The sequence below is a fragment of the Pongo abelii genome, chromosome 11 (assembly GCF_028885655.2).
Source record: "Pongo abelii isolate AG06213 chromosome 11, NHGRI_mPonAbe1-v2.0_pri, whole genome shotgun sequence".
NCBI classification, from domain to species: Eukaryota; Metazoa; Chordata; class Mammalia; order Primates; family Hominidae; genus Pongo; species Pongo abelii.
In genome coordinates, this window is record NC_071996.2 from 39058261 (window position 1) to 39081682 (window position 23422).

The 23422-nt window shown below is 39.1% G+C and overlaps 1 protein-coding gene across 1 annotated transcript in view; it reads left to right on the forward strand.

Moving 5' to 3' along the window:
* The first annotated feature begins 285 nt into the window (after positions 1–285).
* THSD7B (thrombospondin type 1 domain containing 7B) overlaps positions 286–23422 on the forward strand; it is a 908978-nt gene continuing 885841 nt past the window's right edge. Inside the window, exon 1 of the mRNA XM_024243556.3 lies at positions 286–375. The gene's annotated coding sequence lies outside the window, so the exon portion shown is untranslated. The remainder of the gene's footprint in view (positions 376–23422) is intronic.

The following is a 23422-nucleotide window of genomic DNA, read 5'->3' on the forward strand; positions in this document are numbered from 1 at the left end:
GGGCGGGGGGCGGAGGAGAGGTGGGAGAAGGAGGGGGCCGCGGGGAGCAGCTGCCAGGGGAGGCGAGGCGCAAGGTGGCTCCCCGCGGCCCCCGCGGCTCCCGGACGCACCAGACAGCCAATGGCTGTGCTGAGGTGTACAGCAGATGGCGTCCGACTGCGCCGTTCCTTCCTCCTCCTCCTCCTCCTCCTCCTCCTCCTCCTCCTTCTCTTCCTCCTCCTCCTCCTCCTTCAGTGCTGAGGAGCCAGAGTCGCCGCCGGGTTGCCAGACGCTGGAATGGGTGGTCTTCCGACACACACCACCATCTTTCTTGCGCTCGGGAAGCTCGGGGCTCAGCGGCTCCCAGAGGCTACGGCGGCGGCTCTGGCAAGACGGGTGAGTGCCAGCGCGCAGAGCCCCGAGTCGGGGATGCCGGGCCCCCTGGCCGGCCGGCTGGCTGGGGCGCGGGGTGGCAGCGCCGGGTATGGGGGCGCGCCGCCGGCGCAGACTTTGCTCTTTCCTCGCCGGACAGCCTTCGTCGCCCCTTCTCCCAGCCAGACGCGGGAACTTGGAAGCGGATCTTCTCGGATGCCTCTGGCTTGGGGCTGCGGGAAGCGTGGGCTACCCGGGGCGCAGTGTGCGGAGACCCTCTAGGCGGTCGAGGACGCCCCACGAGGCGACCTGAGCACCGACCTCATGCAACGGGACCGAACCGTGGGACCCGGGCAGCAGGAGCTCTGTTCCCTTCACCTCCAGCTTGCTTTGAGGGATACTGATGAAGGAAACCGGGGGTCTCCCATCCTGCGCGGAGAGCCTCGGGGCCCAAGATCGAAAGGCCAGGAGTTGTTCTGCAGGCTTTGCAAACAGGTTGACTGAGGGTTCCCTTTCCCGTAGCGCCGACTGCGAAATCTGCGCGTGGGCGTTCAGTGCCAGTGGAGGATAGCTGAGCAAGCCAAGAAGTTTTGCAGCTTCTTCTGATTTATCGGTGGAGTGTCAGGAGGCTGTAGCAACAGTTTACATTTCCCCTGTCCCTGCGGGGGGCTAGGAGCAAGCTGGGGTCAGACGTGATACCCTGTTGTTTGTGGAGAGGAAACTGGGAACGGGGCGTGAGAGTGAGGGGCAGGGAGGGGGGGACAGGCATATTTTCTACTGCATCGCCCATCTGCTCCTGTCCCCTTTGCTCTCTTACGCATCCCATAGTATTAAAGTTATTTGAATATGCAGATGAACTCCGCTCTTTGGTGACCGCGTATTTTGAATTTGAAGTTGGAAAACTTGGCAGGGGACGAAGGAATGTTGAGGAGGGGGCGTTAAGCTCTCTCACTCTATCCCTTTTTAAAGACAAGAAAAAAACTTTCGTTGGCGAAGGTGGTACTTTTTTCTTTTGGAATGTCTGAGCTCTGAGCTTCCCTTAAGAGGTATTGCGATTCAATACTGTACGGTCAAGATGAAGTTCGACTAAGATTATGGGACCGTGGCATATTCTACGGAAGATACCAGGGTTCCTTGGTGCTCTGTTCATTGCCAGGGTGGTCTGCTGAAAGCCGGCAGTTTCCCACCCTCAGACTCCTTGGAGCTCTTTAAATGACGGTCTGCCTGGTGTTTCTCAGTGGTACACCTGCGAGTGCTCTGTTATCATGGAAATGGTAACCCATGCAGGTAGGGCTCATGCCAACCAGACTGTGGTGGTGTGTGTGTGTGTGTGTGTGTGTGTGTATACGTGCGCGTACGTGTGAACGTGTGTGTTTGGAGTTTCCCTTTAACAGGTAATCTTTGGATGTCAAAGGGATACAGTTATTTGTTTGGGAGTGTCAGGGCAATCTGAGTTTGTTGAGTAACTAGGAGGAGGTAATCTCCAGGGAAGCCTTTTTGTGCTCTTGACTCTCTACTCAGCAGTTGGTGAAGGCTTCCTGAAAGCCACTTAGGGTGTTACTAACCAAACCAAGAAGTCTTACTCAGTGGTGAGTGAAAGCTCATGTCTTTGTGGGTTAAAAGCTATTTATAAAGTTTCTGTCTTGAGGCTTCACTTTGATAGACTGCTGTTTTTAAACCTTAGTGCCATTAATAATAGGAGGCTTCTTTTGAAACGTCATGTGGCCAGTTCTCTGTTTTCTGAGGGTAGTTGATCTAATCTGGTAGCTTCCCTGGAATTGTTTTATTTTCTATACCTGGGAAGTGTGTGTGTGTGTGTGTGTATTTGTGTGTGTGTTTTCTTCATCTACCTGCTGAGAGTTGAGGGTTAGAAACTCTTTTTCATGCAAATTTAAGTGAAAAAAATTATGAAGAAAATTATCCTGACCCTGTGACGATATACACGGATACTTCTGAAAAAATTGTGGGTGTCATTGTTGACTTTAAAAAAATCGGATAGTCTTGTATAAATCAGCACAGACAGATCCAGCAGCCCTGAACACCTACAAACCATTCAGGGTTTTGGATATTCTAGATTAATCTGTGATAAAGGCTTGGAGATATGTGGTCCAGGAAAGGGCTGTCTACTGTTGGTGGTCTTTGATAGTCTGTTTTGAGGGTTCATAATACGATGAGCTCACTTTATGTCAACCTTAATATTTAAATCAATACTTGAGAAATGATCTTACAATATTTCTTAATCTCCCGGCCCATTGTTTTCCATCAAAGTTGTTGATTGTTAGAGAGTTGAAAGGCTAAGAAAGAGGAACACTGTTAGACAGGTAGAAAATAATTACCGATCATATAAACAATGTAAACACAGACTCTACTGTTTGAAGACTGACATTAACAAATTGGTAACGAGAGGTACCTTTCTGTTCTCTGCTGAGTGTGCCTTTTGAGAGAAAGTAGGGAAGAAATGAAAGGAAAATGGTACTAAATTGTACTTCATCAGAAAGGCTATGAAAGACCTTGTCTGCTTGCTACAAATCCTATTTCTGAAGGAATAACTCTTTTGTTAATATCAGCAAAAAGAATTTTGTCCTTAAATGATAGACTGAAAAAGCAGAATAAAAAGATAGGCACTAAGTTAAAGGAGGGAGAATGTCCAAAACAAGAACAGTTCTAAAGCATGTCAACTCACTTTAATTATACTTCAGAAATTGAAACTGGAGTCATATGATTCCTTTAAAGAAAAAAAGTCTTGCCAAAACTTCAATTCTGCTGTTCTGCACACTTTACAAAGATTAGGCATTAAAGTAATAACATCATGTCAAAAGTTTGAATAGAATGATGAAGAATATTTGACTGGTCCTATTTAGTTAACTGTGAAAATGACAAATGATACAATATATTAAATACGTGATTAAGATAAACAGATTAAAGAATTCTAAGTAGTGACAACTATACTAGTTGATAGGAGAAAAAGAATAGCACTATTAAGGCTTCAGAGATGCTCTACAGACAAAGCATAAAGGCTGGGTCTTTGAATAACTATTGGGTATTGTAGTATCAAAAACTACATGAGTTACTTAGATATGCTGTTGGATTTTTGAATATGGATTGCACATAAGTGCTTCATATTTTCAAAAGAAGACGTTTCCCAGTATATAACTATAAAAGAAGCTGCTGCATTAACTTTAACAGCAGGCAGCTTCCTAAATATAACACAGGTCCTTAATTTAGAGCTGTTAACAAGATTAATATCTGAGCGATAATTAGCATGTTAAACCTGTGAAAGTAGAGGGATTTTTTAACTCCACTTCTAGTCTAGAAATTTACTATTGTGAATTTTAGTGGGGTCTGTAGTTTAACAGATCTAAAATCACAGGCACCTTTGCTCCAAGATGATAAGCATTCTATTCCCACCCTTTAAAACTTCTCCATCTACTGAGATTATTTTGTTGATGTTTTTAGTAGGATGTTCAAGGGTGGTTATTCTTGATAGCTAACAGTGGTTATTTTTGAAATGAAGCCACGGAGGATTAGGTAGTTTTTGGTCATCTTGTAAGTATCTCTTGACAAAAGGAAATAGGAATCCCAGTCACTGAATTCCTACATTTATGCTTTCATTCTAAGCCATGAATCCTGGTATGGGCTAGTTATACAAAATGTAGAGATGTAGTTATTTTGCCAGGTTATAGTCCACCAGTGATTTAGTATGATCATTTTGTTGCTACCACATCAAGCATTTCATTTGAAAGGGAAAATCAAATATCAGTGAAAATTACTCCGCATCTTTTGGTAAAACTTTGAAACTAACTCTAGAGATGCTGTAGAATAGTTTCACTGCTAGTAGGGACTCATGCTTTTGGTAACGGGAATTGAATCTAAGCATGGTTTGTAAGCTGAACAATGAAGTCATCTGGCATCTATAAGAACTACTTTATTTTAAGTGTGTATATATTGTTGTGATGACTAAAACACAGTATGTATAAAAGCATCGCTAAATTCACATTAATTTTTGGTTACTAGGTATTTTTGCAATTTATGGATTCTAAAAACACAACTCTTTGCTGTGATGTGGAAATCAGTAGAATTTTTTGACGTTAAAAAGAGGTCCACATACTAGAAAAGGTTAGACATTGACCTAGATGTGGAGATCTGTGAAAGTGTGAAAATGTTTCCTGCATGAATAAAAAAGGCTATCATTGTTGAACTTAGGTGTTTTGCAGCAAGGGACATGGTGCTCGCTTTTGATTTTGCCTTTCTAGGCATATTTTAATTATGAGCCTCTTGTAATTAAATATGCCATAGCTAAAAACAGAATCCTAAGTAACTAATGCACAAACGATTTTTCAATGCCTTGACTTGGAAGAAACTCGTGGCCGTGTTCCACTTGCCTGCATGAGGGCTGGCTGCTGATTTGTGTCCTAGCGTTATGTTAGCGAACAGCTCATTACTTCTGGAAAAATCACAATGTTGAGTAAGTTCTGAACTTCGTGGCAGTTAGGCACGATTGCCTTAGTCTTAGACTGCAGCTTTGTAGCAATGCATATTTTAATTTTGAGTTCTTTCAGATGCTTATTTTAAAAAGCATACCATGTAGTATGCATACATGAAAGATTTTAATTATAATAAGACTAAGGCTTGCAGTAATCTCTTCTTGCAGAGTTTGCTTCTGGGCTCTCCTCTATTGATTTTTGCTTTTTGTGCTTACCTTAGACATATTCAGGGCAAGTTAGTGCACATGGATACAGCCTTACTGGTAAAAATATTGAACTACTTGTAAAATATTGAAATACTTGTAAAAATATTGAAATACGTGTGTACCAGTAGGTCAATGAGTATTGCTCTGAGCCCTCTGAAGGTCCCACTATCATCCTGGTCCTACAGACCACTCCCCTTAGATCCCTTCTTGAGAGAGCCACTGGGTATCACCCACCTGGTATGGCAAGGAGGCCTTGGGACACACTCCAGTGATATTTCCTAAGGCTGTTCTGATTGGCTTATGCCCCAGACCTACCAACTGGTAAATATTTTAAATATTATCCCTTGATATTTGTACTCGTAACAAGAATGAATGCAACCATTGGCATTATCAAGTAGTCGAACATCAAATGTTTACATTTTAATTTTCTCTGTGTCTAACATTTATAGCTGTTAAAACACTTAAATATTGTTATATTTATATTATCTAGGAGCCCAAAGGTATCAAAAACCCTTTCATCTGAGTTATCAATTCCTATAAAGCCACTCTACCTTCAATTTAATTTGTTTTCTTAGAAAATATAAAATAAGGATATTAAGTTCCTTCCTTCCTTTTAAGAGGAAGAGCCAAATTTCTCACCCAGGTCATCTGCCACCACTGTAAATTCTTCTACCCCACAGCTGTCTCAGACCACTTAATTAAAATGTATGTATGTGGGAGTAGTTCAACAAGGCTTCTTTCTTTTGGGGAAAAAGTAATTATTTTTTTTTTCGATCTCTGTTTCTAGTCTTCAGAATTAACTCAATTTATTTCATATTGACTTCCATTCATTTTCATGATTAAATATTGTTAGTAGGGCTTTCATTTCATCTGACTTGACCCATTCTATGAACTGGAATATCTTCTGGCCAATCACAGAGAGGCAAGGGATGTTAATGACTTTGAGGAAAATTTTTTGGTGCTTTCTTCTGGATCTCTTCTAGCTAAAACTAAACTCCAGCACTGCTAGATGGTCCCTGAAAAACACATAACTTAAATTATGCTTCTTTGTTGAACAGAAAAAATAGGATTCCAGATACTACATCAGTTTAACTCTTGCCTGTCGTTAATTTCCTATTATCCACTTTCTTCTTCTTTTAGACCTATCTCTTTAAAGTCACCCACAAGACTCACACTTATTTAAAGTGGCCAAAAACATTGCTTTCCCTACTCCTGTGGTCCCAGTTATCCAAATTGTATCTATTGGTCAAAATCCAGTTCCAATTATACTTCCACCGAGCTTTCACTGATGATGCCAATTCACAAAGCCCTCTCTCAGTCCGAACAACTCAGGTGGTAAATTCTAATTTTCATGTTTGATTGAATCTATTTTCTTATTAGCATCTATGTGTGGAGTTCTGATAGTAAAGGATTTAAATGGAGAAGGGCACCACTCTCTACTGAGAATTCTGGAAAATGTTGAAGAGGAGAGTGTGATGGAGAGTAGGGGCCTGGGTAATAACAGCCATTTGAGGATCTGTAAGGTAAGGCTTACTAATATCCAGGTAGGCAACAAGTGTGACTAGTAATTATTACTATTAATTAATTACCTATGAATTGCTGCATACCTAGCCAGGTACACTAGAATTTGTTTGTCTAATCCTCATAATAATGTTGCAAAGTAGGTACTGTTATTTAGTCCCATTTTTTTTGTAATAGGAAACAGAATCTGAGGGACATCTGGCACCTTGTCTAAGGTGAATACAACTGGTAAACCACAGAGCCTAGATATGCATCCCAGATTGTTGGACTGCAAGGCCTATTCTGCTTCTGACAAACCAGACTACCCAAAGCCTGAGGTTTTACTCAGCAGGTTCAGTCTTTACTGCTGCTGGAATTTATCCAAAATGCAAGAACACACACACTTACCTACTGCCAAGGCCTCTATAGTCAATGGAGATAACTGACAGGAAGAATATTGCCGAATTACTTCTACCTGGAGGTAGAAGCATCATTTGGAAATATGGAAAAAGGCTGCATTTTGATTTTGCACAGACCTTGTGCATGAAGATTATATCATCTTAAAATTGTAAAGAACTAGATACATTCACTTATAAAAGTGTTGGCTTCCTGAGGAACCATTGGAAAATTCAGAAAAGGCAGACATATTTAGGAAGTCCACACCATATTTCTTTGTATTAATGGCTTATCATTAGAACAGAACTGTCCTGCCAACTATGCAAAGCATTAGCTTTTGAAATTAGCATAATTAATACAAAAAAGGGAAAATGAGTTGTTCGATGTGAGTGGGGGTTGCTGGTGGGTGCCTGGGTCACTCCTGTGATCTGGTCAGGTGAGTGCTCTTGTCTGTTCTCTTTGCTCTAAGTATATCTCAACTGGAAACTGTTCTTGGTCAAAGAGGACAACTTACTGAGAAGAGAAGAACTGTTCTTTAGTTGAGCATGTGTAAGAAGTCACAGTTCTGAAGATCTCTTTCTTGAAAGTATTTTGATGGCTCAGTATGAGTTTTCTTGACATGAACTTTCATGCAAGTGTATAATAAACTCATTTCCAATACTAATGTCTCGTAACTATTTCTAAACAAATATACTGTTGGAATCTGACCAGTTTCTGTCTTTGCCTTTGGCAGAATCATATAGGAAGAAGCTCAGAAAAGTCGAAGTTGTAAAGAGACTTTTACTCATTCCAGGAATGAGCTTTTTTACATTCAGGGCTGTTTAGAAGTGTGATCGGCTGTCTCAGGGAAATGTGAGTTGCCCGTCTTTGGGAGTATTCAAGCAGAGTATGAGTAACTACATGTCATGGTGCTTTGCAGAGAGGATGTGCACATTGAATATTCGTAGTTGAGATTTATTGAACATATATCGTGTGCCAGGCGCTACTCTACGTGGATTAACTTATAAAATCCTCTCAAAAAACTTATGAGGTTGATTGTATTATTATTATTTTTATTTTACAAATATAGAAATAGTGAGTGATTTGCGCCAAGTCGGGAGTTGCATGCAGGCATTCTCCTTCTAGAGCAGTACAGATCCTTAGAAATTGAACATGAGCCACAAATACAATTCATGTATGCAACTTTGTATTTTTTAGTAGCCACATTAAAGAAGAAAACATTGAAATTAATTTTAATAATATGTCTTATTAACCCAATATATCTAAAATATTGTCATTCCAATATGTATTGATTATGAAAGTTATTAATGTGATGCTTTAGATCTTTGCTGTATTACATCTTTAAAACCCAGTCTGTGTTTTACACTTACAAGCACATCCATTTTAGTTTAGCCATGTTTCAAGTGTTCAGTAGCCACATGTGGGTGGTGGCCACCATATTGAACATGCCTAGAATCTGTACTATTAACAACTCTACCCTACTGCCTGCCTGTTGACAGAAGAGAGTTTCCTTTTAACGGTACATACCAGACTACATAGTAGAGGGTTTCCTTTTAACTGTACATAGTAGTCTTTGTGTATGTGAGACCATTCATTTGTTTATTAATGTTTTCTTTAGATACCAGCATGGATAATCTATTTAAAAAAGAAAAAAAAAAACACTTCCATGACTGCTTTCAAGAGCACAAATTCAAAACCCATCAGATAGGAAGATTTCTCTCTATCTCATTACTCTCATCTACTAAAAACTGAATCCCACATACCTTTCATTTTGGAAGAGGGGGCATGTCTGGCTTGCTTCCACTTTACAACTCTTCATACGTATTATGAAATCACCTCACCCTTCTTGTTTCCAGCCTAATAATCCCAGTTTCTTTTTTTATTTTGATTAGTTTGTTAGTGTGTATGTGTAGCCTAATACATATGAAATGGGCATAGCCTAAAAATAACCTTTAACTAAGATTGTAAGTAACCAGTGTTTCTGATTTACATTTAATGCATATTTCTCAGCCCTCTTTTACTGTATCTTTATTATAATGACTGCAGTTGGAGATGACATGCAGCCCACCAAAATGATATTACTGATCAAATGGTAGTAATTTTTTTGTAGATTTGATTCATTTCCTGGCAGGTAGCATTCTTCTCAGTGATCTGAAGGGCTTTTCTCAAGTTGAATTTCTGACAGTAACAGACCCTCTGGGCTGTGACATGCTTCAATTGAAAAAACAGAATGTGACATTCCTTTCATTGTGTGCAACATATAAAAAAAGTCCTGTGTTTCCTTTGTGAGTGCAACCTCTATTCAGCTGTACATGACAATGTGAAACATTTTAATAATTGCAAGTCTCTTTTGGTGGGGGGGATGCATATTTCACAGGTAGCTTAAATCTTACTTTAGTTACTTTTTAAAAGAATATTAAGAACAAGACCTCTGTTAGAAAAATTTTAAACTTCATAAAGAAGAACTACCTTGTGGAGATAGACTCTAAGGCTATGTCATGTAAGAGTATGTGCATGATTATTAGATGTTTCATTTGGATTACAGAGTTGGTGGAATAAAAACATAATGCTTGTGGATATAATATATTCCCAGTGAAGCACTTCTTTTATTTTTATTTTTTATAACTAAGCAGTTTTCAAATAGCAAGACAAACGAATGTAAAGTCCAAGATGCATTTGTTTGTAAGCTATATGAATAAATTCAAAGAGTATTTGTTGTGCACCTGCTGTGTCCATGACATAGAGTAGATACATGCAAGAGTAAAATGCCAATTGCAGTTTCTAGGAATTTACGGTCTACCTATGGAGATGTGACATGCACATTCTCTGTACTTGGCAAAGCCAGATCACTTTATTTATATGTGTCTATCTCTCTTAGTAAGTATGAGCTCCATAAAAGCACAGAAGGCATCTTACTTATACTTGGATCATTGCCACCTTGCAGGGTATGTACTCAACAGGTGTGTATTGAATTAAATGAAAGGGATACATTAATTTAATTTACCCATGTGAATTAAAATGTAGCTGTCAAGCCATATTTACAGTGGGACCATCTATATAAAATTTGGAATTCAAATAATGAAGACAAAGTCTGGTCCAATCCTTTTCTACTCCTGTGACTGGATCAGCTCTGCTCACTCCATTGGTGACTTGTAACAAGTCAGGGCACTAGAAAAAGGTTTTCATCTGAAAGGAGTAAAGGAATGTGGACGTCTTTTTTCAACATGCCAGGATTCTATTCAGATGTACCCTTAATCATACAGTCATTCAATATAAAAAATTATTTTGTTCAGGGGATAAAGAACCTTATCATTCAGTCACACTAAGTGATCTTTGGAAGTATGCATATGGGAGGTGGGAAGTGGAGCAGGATAAAAGTGTATTTACGTATGCCTGCATAGGGCTCCCAATGTCTCTTGAAGAATATAGTGCTAAGCAATACCAGGAGGACCATTTAATATTTGTGAACAAAAGGAAGCAGCTAAAAATTAGAAATGCTATATAAGCTTCAGAGGTGAAGCCCCTTTAAGTATCCCATTAAGTGCATAGAATATGCTGCATTGCTAGTTTAACTATTTGAGCCAGTTACAGAACAGTGCCGGTTACCCGTGGGGGCATCAGATCATCAAGAAAACATTTCTTTAGCAATTTCCAGGCAAGGAGTTTATTATACTTTGATAGATTAACATAATTCTTCTCAGCCTACTGGGTTCCTCAAGGCAAGTTCAGCCAATCTTTATGTACTGGTTGCCTGTAGTGTGAAATATATGTACTATGGTTGGCCCAGTCAGGGTGCACTGTGATATCCAAGAATTGGCCATGCTCTTAAGGAATTTTCACAGAGTTTTTATGGAGTTAGGAGAACAAAGAAGGATGCTTCAAGGGTAATTATTGAATTTGTGGGGTTTTATAGGTGAGTAGATTCAGCATGGGAAGAAAGGAATTGGGCTCCCTGTCTACCTATTTGTTTCTGTCACAATTTTCCCAGCATTGTTTGGATTCTGGGTTATATATGCTAGACTTAAACACGAAGTATTTATATTTTCTTTAATCTTTAATATAACATCTTATTTCATGGTGTTTTGAAGTCTGGGGTTAAGGAACCTAGTGGTTAAGATTCAACAAAAACAAAAAACGGCAATAACAATGCCCTCCTACGGCCTCACAATGCAGGCAGAAGGTTTGTCTCTGGTTTACTGGTCCACCTAGGACTTGATAACATTCTTAAACTCTGTGTTTTGAAAACCTGTGATGCTCACAGCACAGTCTAAATAAAGAGAGACCCAAATCCTTATAATCTAAGATAAACAGTTTTGTCCTGGCATGTGTCAGTGTGTGGCAGAAAAATGTACACAGGGACAGAATTATCCATTGATTTGGCAACAAGGTTGGCAAGCATTGTTCAGCAAATGCCTACAAGATAAAAGCACCTGAAATAGCAAAGTAGTTATTCATCCCCCAAAACTGAAAGCCAAGAGAGGTTCAAAATAGTATGAAATAATTTATTCTGTGAAGACTTAGGAAGGGGACCTAGGCTGATGGAAATATGGTAGAGCATTCATGTGTGCATGCACACACTTGGGTGCTCACACACATATGCACACACACATACAACCAGAAAGAAAACATACAGATATTTGAATGATAGGAAAATGATTCTAAGATGAGAAATGACAGGAAAAGAGGAGAGAAGAGGAGGGAAACAATTCAACTGAAAGGGAAAAACCATTCTCAGCTGTTGGGACTCGACATGTGTTCAGAAATATCATTTGTTCAAACCAACAAATGAGATAATTAGAAGGGGTAGAAGGAAAGAAATATAGGGCTCCAGAGGTTTCACCAGTTTCAAAGGTGAGAGAGATCTGAATAACACAATCAGATTATGCGTTCTCTTGGATTTAGAGAAGCTTTATGAACAAGAGCAAAAACGAATGGGAAAGAAATGAAACGGGGTGATGTAGTGAAATTGAAGGTTACTCATAATGTACTGTCAGATGTTCATGTATAGTACATGAGAGCCCAAAACTTTCCCATTTAATACAAAGCAACTACTCCTGACCCTGTTTCCAGTTACTGCCTCATCCTTTCAAATTCTAGCTTCTGAAACTAGTAGAATTTGCTCAAGGTCTCCACTTTGCACTCACTCTTCAAATTACCAGTCTGTATTCTGCCCTCACTGGTCCTGCTGAAACAGTTCTGGCCAAAGTCATGAATTACTTCCCAGTTGTCAAATCCAATAGACATTTTCCAGTCTCTATTTATTGTGGTGATTAAAAGAAGAATCTTAGTATATGAGAGGAGCCAAGAATGGATTGGCAAAGTTCCCATGATCCTGCCATTTTGATTCTCTCTTTTAAAGCTGCCAAAATAACTACTGAAGATTTAGACAAGGAAAACGAGTAATTTTGGACTAAACGTAAACTGAAAAAGTTTGACATATATGATACTTGGCCAAAAAGAATAGCTACCAAATAAAGTTAAAATTGGAATTTTAGGTTTTGGAAATGGAGAAAGACACAGGTAAAAGGGAAAATTAATTAGAATTTATTAGTAGAAAATATCACAATGCTTTATGGAAGAAACCCTGTTAACTCTGCAGGGGATGAGAGGAGATGTTGCCTAATACACAGACATATTCCTCTTCCTAGAGGACTTTGAAGCCAAAAAGTTAAAAGTGGCAGAGTGTTAAAGGAATGCATAAAAAAGAACATGCAGTCAGACACAAATGTCCTTATGAGCACCAAATGTTTATGGATCCAGGGTGTGGAGAGAATGAAGGGCATACTTATAGAATATTCTGGTTGACAGAATTATCATGGAAATAATCTTTCCAAGAACACCTACAACCCTCTGTCTGCATAGATCTACATTTGCTTTCACCCTCCTCATAGCACTAGATTAATTTGCTTTCTTCACCTTGCTTTCCTGCTCAAATTCTGTCATTAGATCCACATGGTCTAGACTGGCATTCAAAATCTTACACTCTGAGGTCTCATACTTAGTTTTCCACCATTTGCTTCTATAGTCTCCTTCAATAGATCATCAGTGGCAGCTACACTTGTCCCTAAAATAAATCCTGTACACGTCTCCCTCCTGTGACTCAGTTCAAGCTTTGGTGTCTCTTCTGCCCCTCTCTGTATCATGTTCATCCAGTCATAGCTGAATGAGGTGAATATCTACCCCCACACTCTCCACCTCATGGTAGAGCCTGCCTTCCACAGCCTTTAACCACGAATCCATCAATGTCCTACCCAGGAATTCACACAAAAGACAAGCCAGGGGCTCCGAAGTTCTATGAGAAATATTTTGACGCATCTTTTAAAAACTCCTCTGTTACCGATCTAATAATTGCTGCTGGGGTTTCTCAATGAAATTCTTAGATATCTGTTTACACACAGTAGGTTTATTCCATATTTACTTTTTCCTCATTAAAAAAATCTGGTCAGAAACCATCACCTTAAGGAAGTTCAAGAGATAGAAGAGAATGAAATGAAGAAATGTTAGGTCAGTCTTTTTAAAAGAGAAGAGATGAACTGATACCTCTATAAGCACAAGGAACAGACATTTACTAAATTCCTTCCCTGGGCCTATAAGTCAGCTCTAAGGTAAGGGAGGAATTTGGGCACTGCAGAGAGATTTATCTGTAGAAAAAGAACGCATCAGCTCATTTTTAAAAGAAACTCAGGCCATCAAAATCATCCCAAAAGTACACTTTAAAATCCAACAAGTCAAGCAAAACTATGGTTAATGATATACATGTGTTTATCAGAGCTGGCATTAAGTTTATAATATATTACAGTTTACATTAGAGTTTTATTTTTATGAAGTGTGTAAACTTGAATACATTGGATCTTGTTGTATCATTTCTCCATAATCATTATCCCTTTTTGGGGACACATGTTAAAAGGCTATATATATATGTGTGTGTGTGTGTGTGTGTGTGTGTGTGTGTGTGTGTGTGTATTCTTTGTTAATGCCAAGTCCTTGATCAGGAAAACAACTTCTAATTATAATTTATAATGTTTTTCCTTTGGGAAATATGTCCAATTTATGACCCAGTTTCTCAGGACACATTAGAGTAGAAAGACAAGTGTCTTTGTTGGTGTGTGGCATTAGTATAAATATTGTTATATTGTAGCTTAATTTATGTTGTAGCCTTTCTTTTCTTATGAGTATTGTAACTGCTTTAAGGTCCCACACCTTGTGTTATATTTGGAATTGTCTCCATTATGCTGAGCATATTACTGCATATACATTAAGAGCTAATTTAAGTGTTTCTTAAATGAATCATATCAGAGTAAGAAAAAAAATCTTGGAAACTTCATTGAATATAGGTTAATCTTGCTTTGATGATTTAAAGTTCCTTAGGGAACTTGGAGTATTCCCAAAAACACTAAGAAAATCAATTACCATTGAATGGCACTATAAATTCTGTTTATTTAAATTTTCTGGGGTTTTTGTCATGTAATATATGGGATTTTGCTCTAAATAGGAATAGATATGCATGTGCATAGACCCATTTGGTCTACAATAAGCCTATGAAAAAATGTAAACAAACTGGTTATTGACGCAAATAGGGTTAGTCCTATGGAGGAGTTGAGGTCCAGCCTGCTGAGAAAGGTCTTGTATTCAGAATACCATGGACAGAACTTGTGGAAGAGAAAGAGTCTGGTCCAAATCAGTAAAATTTAAAGGCCAGAATTGAAGGGATGTATTAGCTAAGGCTGTAAACTGGCTGTCCACCACAGATGAGGTGATTTTTTGAGGGGTGTGTGTGTGTCTATGTGTGTTTGTGTCTGTCTGTCTTAGGCTGTTTTGTGCTGCTATAACAGAATAATTTATAATTTATGAATTATGGGTAATTCATAAATAATTTACTCTCTCACAGTTCTGATGGCTGGGAAGTGCAAGATCAAGGCATTGGCAAGTTCCTTTGGTTCCAAGAATGGTGCCTCATTGCTGTGTCCTCTGGGGAGGAGGAACATTGTGTCCTCATATGGCAGAAGAGCAGAAGAGAGAACCCACTCTCACAGCCCTTTTACAGCAGCATCCATCCATTCATGAGTGCATGTGCCCTCATAGCCTAAGCACCTCCAAAAAGGCCTAACTCCGAATACTGTTACCTTGGAGGTTAGGAGTTCAACTTATGAATGTTGGTGAGACACAAACATTCAGATAATAGCTCTGTGTGTGTGTGCATGTATTTGTATTTTCTCTTTCTATCTCTGTCCTCCCAACTCATTGAATTTGATTTCCTTTATGCGAGGAGAGCAGATTCAAGTTTTCCCTAATGATTACCTCTCTTTAGTGTCTAATGTTGACTTTTCATTTTCATTGTATGTACGGAACTTCCCCCTCCCTAAATTATTCTATAGAGTAGTGAGAATCACCTGACAAAGTCTTTCATATATAGGGCTGTCTTTCAAAAACTTAATTTTTGAACAGAGTGTTTAAACAGAACTTTTAGTTTCTTTATCCAAAATCTGATCTCTCTTTTTTTTTTTAACCAAATCCAAAGGCATTTATTGTTTTTTATGCTCTTCACTGAACAATCCAGGCAGCAGTTTGTTACTGCTCCTCAAAGTTCCAGAGAGGTGTAAAACAGGCCCACACTTCCACCCGTAATTAAAGAGTAAAATAATTAGAAGGGGGTGGATAGCCATAGTGAAGGCCAACACCGATGCCTCCAATGCCTGTGAAGAATGTGAAGAAGCATATAAAGAGTATGTGTAAAATGCTTCATGCAATGTGTGAAAGCAATATTTCAAAATCACAATATGATTTCTTATAATGTGATTTTAAATATGCATGTGTAACACGGTTAATAACAAATTTTAATATGTAGATGTTTTCAATTTAATATACGTTATCAAAAATTAAGTATGTGTTGGGGAGTGGGGTGGGGGGGCATTGTGCAAGCTGGCCCAACACGAATTAATTTGTATTTTATCATTGGGAAAATGGGGCCTTGTATTTTGACTACTTACCAGTTCTATTTTTTTTTTTTTTTTGAGATGGAGTCACTCTGTCACCTAGGCTGGAATGCAGTAGCGTGATCTCGGTTCACTGTAACCTCCACCTCCTGAGCTCAAGAGATTCTCCTGCCTCAGCCTCCTGAGTAGCTGGGACTACAGGTGCACACCACCATGCCTGGCTAATTTTTTTTTTAAATTTTTTTTATTTTTTTAGAGACACAGGTTCAACATGTTGGCCAGGCTGGTCTTGAACTCCTGACCTCAGGTGATCTGCCCTTCTCGGCCTCCCAAAGTGCTGGAATTACAGGTGTGAGCCACCGTGCCTGGCCGCCTACTTACCAGTTCTATTGAATACTTGTCTGTATGTCCAGCTCCCTCCTGCTACTCTGCTATGGCCCCTCCCCTCTTCCTGTGCCTGGCAGGCTCTCCATGCAGCCCCTGTCTACCACTTCAGCTCTCTGGCCTTCTCCCCAACCACACTCCTGTCTCTCCCTCTGTCCTCCTGCTACTTCACCCTGGCGTTCCTCTGATTCCTTCTATCTATGCCCTGCTTCGTGTCTCCGTGGCCATGGCTCTCGCTACTCTTTGCTACTCTGCTCTCCTAGAATGTGGAGAAATAGCACCATTGCCCTTTCCTTCAAAGTATAGCTGTATGATTAACATGTGACATATACATTTTTGAAAATCATCATGCTATGCAAAAATCACAGAATGAAAATCCACAGGGCTTATGGGAAAAGGGGGTAGGCACAGCATTAAAAAACTCCCATAGTAACACGTAAAATGAAAGATAGGAAACTAATACAAAATGCTGGTATGTTTTTGCGTGTGTAAAGTGGTTAAGAAATGCCTAAATACTTCAGTAAATGTATTTTACCTTGGAAAAGATCTGAAATGTACTTGTGGAAGTAGGCTTTGGAAAGTCTGCAGCTTGTGAGTTGTGACATGGTAGAAGGGGTTTACCTGTGATGTATGCAGAAGTTGTAACGCCAGAAGAGGTGTGCGCTTCTGCTGCATTTGTGTATTACTACCTTGCTGTAACTCCCTCAGGGTTCTAGGTCTCTCTTGGTGGCTCCAGTTCTGGGCTCTGCTAATTCCACCTCCTTCACTGGTCTCTTCTTCCTCCTTCTTAGCTGTAACTAAGCTCTGAATTGTTTCACCATCTCTTGTTTGCATTTCAGTTGTCAAAAACACCCTTTGAATGAGTACCCATCTTAAATTCCCTTCATTGAACCACTTGGCTGTGTTCAGGTGCAGATTTTTGCTTGTTCATCTGGTGTTTCTGCCAGATGAAATGGCTGTGTAGCAAACATGAAATTATGTTATGCTCTAGAAGTAGAGAGTAGAATGATGGTTACCTGAGGCTGGGGTGGTTGGGGGGATGGGGAGATGTTGGTCAAGGGATACATAATTAAAGTTAGATAGGAATAATTTTCAAGTGATCTATTATACAGCAAGGTGACTATAGTTAGTGTCGATATATTGTATTCTTGAAAAACTTAGTGTGCATGTTACATGCTCTTAATACAAAAATGATAACTATGTGAGTTAATGCATGTGTTAATTAGCTAGATATAACCATTCCACAGTGTGTGTATATATACTTCAAAGCATCATGTTGTATATGATAAAAACATGCAATATTACCTGTCAATTAAAAAAAAGAAAAAATAGAGGAACGACAACATTCAACAGAGGAAGATCACATTATGCTCAAATTTTTCCCTAATATATGAATTTCACATTTCGGAGCAAACATCCAGGCAGAACTGACTGTACGCTGTTGCAAACTTACGCTGAGTAGCATGATTTTCCATGCATGCTCATCTTCTTCATTATATTAGACACTGTGAAGACTGTGTTTGCTTTTGCTCGTGTTTGTATCCTCATCATCCAGCACATTGCCTGGTATTTGAAAAATGAATGAATGAGTCTTTTTGTCCATTCTCATCTTGTTTTCTCAGGACACTTATACCTGCCGTATACCTTGTGAGCAAAAGGGTTAAAGGCTGATTGTGGCTTAGTGTGTTATTCTACCTAGCTACAAAATCTTGGGATGGTTTCTTCATGAATTATCTATGTGGTTCTCATATCAGGCAGAACTGAGCTGGGAAAACAGAGTACATGCCACGTGGTTCTCATTGAACCAAAGGGAATTTAAGATGGGTACTCATTCAAAAGATGTTTCTGACAATTGAAATACAAACAGAAGATGGTGAAACAATTCAGAGCTTAGCTACAGCAGGAAGGAGAGACCAATGAAGGAGGTGAAATTAGCAGAGCCCAGAACTGGAGCCACCAAGAGAGACCTGGAACCCTGAAGGAGTCACAGCACTGCTGAAAATGCTACCCTAAGGGAGGTAGAGAGACTATAAAAGCTAAGAGCTTCTCCTGGCCTCCCACCCCCAGTCTCCTGCCAGGCCCTCCAGTTGGAAGACCATAATCAGAAGTTAGTTGGAAGGGGAGTGTGGGAATTGTAATTTGCAGGAATCAGCTCCCCTCCTCACAGAGGAGAGGAAGAGTAAGGTAGAGAGCCCTGAGGCAAATGACTGGTGGGAACCCACTGTTTCATCACCTCCTTTTCAACAAGTTAGTTAATCAGTGGTGTCAATGCTGCCTGTGAATCAGTTTGTGAGAATCTTCTTTATCAATTTCGTAAGAGAAATGCATGGCAGTTAGGACTTTAATTAGAGTTTCCTTGAGAGAACTTACTGGTGAGTGGATTATTTATGTTAAAAGTGTGAAGCACAGGCCACATAGATGCAGTGAACCCGAGGGTGTGTTCTAAGAATGTGTGTCGTGAGGAAACTTCTGTTTCCTAATGAGTCACCATGTGAAATACTTTTTTAAGAAGTGGTCTCTCTTTAGTTTCAAATCACAGTAGCAATATGGTACAACTCACCTTTACCCTGTCTTATTTTTCTTGCAGTTTGTAGGCGATATTGTCATTCATAAATTATATTTCTAGCTGAATATTAAAGTATTCTTCAGGGCAAAACAAAAGTAATCAAAACGGAGCTTTTACAAATAACAATTTTGAGCACAGACTCTGCAAGATGGAGAACATTCTTTCGACTTGGGCTGCCTTTTATTGGGTTCATTCCTTCTATCATTTAGAACAACAATGCTCTCTGATACAGAAATGGCTAGGCACAGATTTTTTTTTGTAAGACATTAAAGGGCTTAGATTATTGCAAAGATGATACTTATTTTGTAGGCTCCATTCTTTGTTTTGTTTTTGTAAAATATGTTAAAGAAAATTTAAAATGCACAAATAGAAGGCTGTTAAATTATTGATGAATTTATTCCTTCAAGAAGGAAGTATTATAAAATAAAATGCAATTCAATTTTAATAAATGTGTCTTAAATTTCCAAAACCTTGAATTTTTTTTCTATCTGATAATATTTAGTTCTGAGCTTCAAAGGTGTTATATGCAAGATACTTTTTTATCCTTAGTCTATAAAATTGTCATCATGATGAAATATTTGTTAACCTTTCCTCTGTTAGTAGCACTGTGAAGTGCAATTTTCAGGGCAAGTTACAGTGACATCCACTGGCTCGGTGAACAGGGATAAATTATTATACTAGTTACTACCAATATTTTTAAGCCACATACTTATGCATGCAAATAAGGAAATTTCTTAGTTGTTTTTCCTCTGGCACAACAATCTCTATTTTCATAATGCCATTCAGCCTAATGGCAGAAAATGTAATCTGAGCGAATTGTAGGTTAACTTCATTATGTCTATATACATATTTTTTAATCATTCAATTCTGGACGTTACTCCCACCTTTCTCCCCTGGTAGCACTTGTTGTGGGAGGGGCTTCTGGCCCGCAGGAGTCGCCATGATCTGAGCTGGCATCCTCTGAGGTGTTAAACCATTGCTGCTCCTGGGTATTGTCAAGCCTTCCTCACACTGGCCTCTGCAGCATATCCTAGTGCCCATGTGCTCTGTTGTCCTTAAGTCCACACTGCCCTTCCCACTGCATCCTCTAGCACTGGGAGATCCATCAGGTCTGCTGTTTGCTCTGTCAAAACCTTGCCCTTCTTGTCACTAGGATGATGTTTGGCTGTTCCCCCTGCCCCCTCAGGTGAGAGCTGGTGAGGCAGTGTAGCCCCTCTGCCTGGCCCCTGGCTGCTGTCACTACCCTGCCACCTAGGCCACAGCAGCATGAGGACAGTGAGATGTGGGGGCAGGGGCCACTTTTCATCTTGGAGGACCCCAGAAGGAAAGCAGGGTAGGGCTCCCGGGGTCTGAGTGCTCTCCACCATTCCTTTTCATAGAAACCCAAACTGCGTCCAGCTCTTGTTTTCCATTAAACATGTCTGCTCTGTTTCAAACACACATACAAGACCAATCTGCAAAACCAAAAGTAAAGAGTTTGAGATTTCTGTTTTCTGATTCTCTTACAGACTTCCCCTTGAGGCAATGAGCAACTCATTAGGTGGAGGTCTTTGGGATTGCCAGGAAAGCCCTTACAGCCCCAGTTCAGAAATTCAGTAAAGCTGGATAAGAATGCCTCACTTGATACCCAATACATGGTCTTAAACCATGTTGGGTAACTCCTGGGAGCCTGTTTTATAAAATGTAAAATGAGATGATAATATCCAGTTTGTATGGCTATTATGAAGATTAAATGTAGTAGATTAAGTCAAGGACCAAGCCCAGTGACCAGTCAAACAAATGAGTTCTTTTCCCTCCACGTCTCCCCTCCCTGCTATAGTTTAGAGACAGAAAAAAGCTTAACTGACACACAAGGATCAAATAAAATCAGAAAACAAACTCAAGGCTGTAATTCAAAGTATTGCCCATGTAATCATGTTGAGGCTAACCCCTTAAAACACAGTCTTGTGTTATTACAGAAGCAGTACATATGCAGTGTAGACAATTAGACAATACTGACAAGCAACAATAAGGAAAAAAGTCATATTTCATCATGTAGAGATAACTATTTTAACATTTTAGTGTATATTCACTTTGATCTGTCTGTCGGGATACATATATGTATATATGAATTTATAAAAATATATTTTCATCTCTTGTAGTACCAAAGAATATTCACATTTTCCCAGTTGTCACCAAAATGTCTTTCACTGCTGCTTTTCCTGTCCAGCATCCCAAAGAGGACCATGTATTGCTTCTGCTTGTTATGATTCTTACGTTTCTTTTACCTAAGAGCTGCCTATTTTTTAATGATGTTGGCTTGTTGAAGAGACCTGTTCAGTTTTCCTGTGAAATATATCACCTCCTGGATTCGTCTGATTGCTTCTTCAATGTGTTGCTTGCTTGGCTTGTTTCTCTTGTATTTATTTAGTTAATCAGACGTTTCATCTAAAATGTTCATCAACAAACATTTTGGGCTTCACTGGCCATTTTGTATAATTCAGATTGCACCATATCGGAATGCGCATGGTCTCTGTGATGCTAAAAATAATGGCTGCATTAAAACGATGACACTGATATTTCCATTGTGCAGTTATGTGTTTCCCCTTCTGTCAAGAAATTACTTTCTTCTGTGTGTAGGCTTGTTTTGGCATTACATAAGTGTCAATGATTTCTTATCAGTCATTCACCTAATAATTTTAGCACCATTTAAAATACATAAAGCTATTTTGAATCAAAAGGAACCTTTAAGTATGTTGTAGGGATGGAGATTGGCATAGTATATTTAAAAAAAGGGGGTACATCAGCTTTCTCTGTTTGGGTTAATGGGGTGGCAGATTTTAGCAGTCTTTAAGTGAGGCGTATCTTGGTGGCCAAAACACACAAGGTTGCCAGAAGTATCAAGAACTGAGCCTAAAATTCAGAAGAAAGCATAGGGTAATTTTAACAAGATACTTTGAGTTTGTTTCCAGGATGAATGTAAGGAGGAGAGTCAAAATTTAGAAAATGATGGAATTCATAATCCAATGTTATTCAGAAAATGTAGAGCACCTTAAAAATGAAATCCAAGAAGCTTCAAAAATTGAAGTTGGATGATTCTTTTTTTTTCAAGGAAAGTTTTGAGTTGGAATATTTTTTTCTTTATATCTGTATAGTATACTTTTGATTAAGTACCTGAGTTTTATGAGCTCTGACAATTTTTTCATAAGCCCTCTCTTTTTTAGCTCTCTAGGTGTAAATTATTCTTTTCTGTTTGCCAAGAGTAAGTTACCCTCTGCTCTGGCACAGTGAATATTTCTCAGGCTGCTGGAAGGACTAGATGGTACTGGATTCTTATAGAATTTCAAGGACTGATTTTTAGGTTGCTTTATAAAATGTGCCTACAATGTAAGTTTACAAAAGGAACCAGCTTCCCTGGTCTTTTTGTCCCTTTGGATGTTAAGATTCAAAATTTCTTGGAGATTTGGAGTAGAATCTGAAGTTTTTCTTGGCAAATATAAATATTTATGGTTGTAGTGGGTATGGTAGATTGTATTAACCTTATTATTCACTATATTATTAGAAATATACTGCTATCCCTTGTTCCAGGAGCCTCTTGTACATAGCTTGGCCGTGTGATTTGCTTTATCCAGTGAAATACGAGATGATATTATGAGTGATTTTTTCCAAGCAGAACTTTTAAGAGCCATTGTGTAGTTCCCCTAATGCTATTTTCTCCTTCTGCCCTAAGGCTGCCATGTCCCAGATAGAGGCTGCTTTTTCAACCTGGCTCTCAGATCTGTGATTAGTGTGTAGCCTGTGTGAGACACAAACCTATGGTTGAAAGCCTGTAAGATTTTTCTTTGTTTCTTAATGCGGCACAGCTTAACCAAAACTGACTGATACAGAGGAGAAATGAGATATGTGAGTATAAGGCAGGATTGTGTTGAAGCCAGCTGGAGGGTAAAGTTAAGAAATTTCAAGCCTGTGTTCAGCTACGCATAGTTGACTTGAAGGCATCTGGATTTTCCTTTCAGTTTTGTGATTCAGTGAAGTAAACTGCTAACCCAGAATGGGGTTAAAGTGCCTGTTGGGAGAGACCTTAAGCTACTAGAGTTATGCATACACTACACATCACAATTGATTGAAGGAATGAGAAAGGACTTCTTCCAATTGGAGTATGGTTCTGCTCTGAGGTTAATACTAGTGGTCTATTGGAACAATTAACTGAAAGTGTGCTGGGACTTTTAAGTTATTATTTTTTCCAGATATGCTATTTGAAGTAGTTGTTCGAATTGCAGTGCCCCATTGTGAAAGAACACAATCTGTTTGCTTTATAGTCATGCAAATTAATTTTCAACTGAAGTATAAATGTCAGATGATGTATGTCTTACTCAGCTTAGGAAAAAAATATTCTTTTATATTTGATTTTTTTTTCCTTAGGAGAGTACATGCTTAGAATAAACTGTGAGAGCTATGAATTGAGAGAAGAAACCATTCTCTCTTCAATTCAAATTAATTTCTTAGAACTAAAGCAGGATAAATACTCCTGCTGAAGTGTGTGCCTTAATTACAAACCTTAAGTTTTATGGCTCATTTTAAGCATCTAAACCTGTGCAACATGCCTTAAGTAAGCCAAGTTAT